The sequence below is a fragment of the Penaeus monodon genome, chromosome 28 (genome assembly GCF_015228065.2).
Source record: "Penaeus monodon isolate SGIC_2016 chromosome 28, NSTDA_Pmon_1, whole genome shotgun sequence".
In the NCBI taxonomy this organism is placed as follows: Eukaryota; Metazoa; Arthropoda; class Malacostraca; order Decapoda; family Penaeidae; genus Penaeus; species Penaeus monodon.
This window is the reverse complement of record NC_051413.1, coordinates 34,040,080-34,040,407: the sequence shown is the minus strand read 5'-3', so window position 1 is coordinate 34,040,407 and position 328 is coordinate 34,040,080.

Sequence of the window (328 nt, the reverse complement as noted above, 5' to 3'; positions counted from 1 at the left end):
AATCTTCCCAAAGCGCCTTTCATTTCACTTTTCTTGTCAAAGATGTTGAAGTCTACGGATAAATTGCCAGCTATCAATTTTCACGCCTCGTATCTTGAAATCTGGTTTTGTCTTTTATTTTTACTTTTTATGGTGTGCAGTATAGCATAAAAGCAGTCAGTGTATTTCCAGTGCAAGATCTGCCCGCCAGCAGACCGGTCTATGAGCCTCTCCCTAAAAGGCGTTGAAATCTCCAGCCGACTCCTCAAGCTACCCTGTTATGTCGCTGGAATCAGTTGCAAGCTTATCGGTTTTATCAGAGAGGTGTGGAGGAATGGAATGAGAGAGT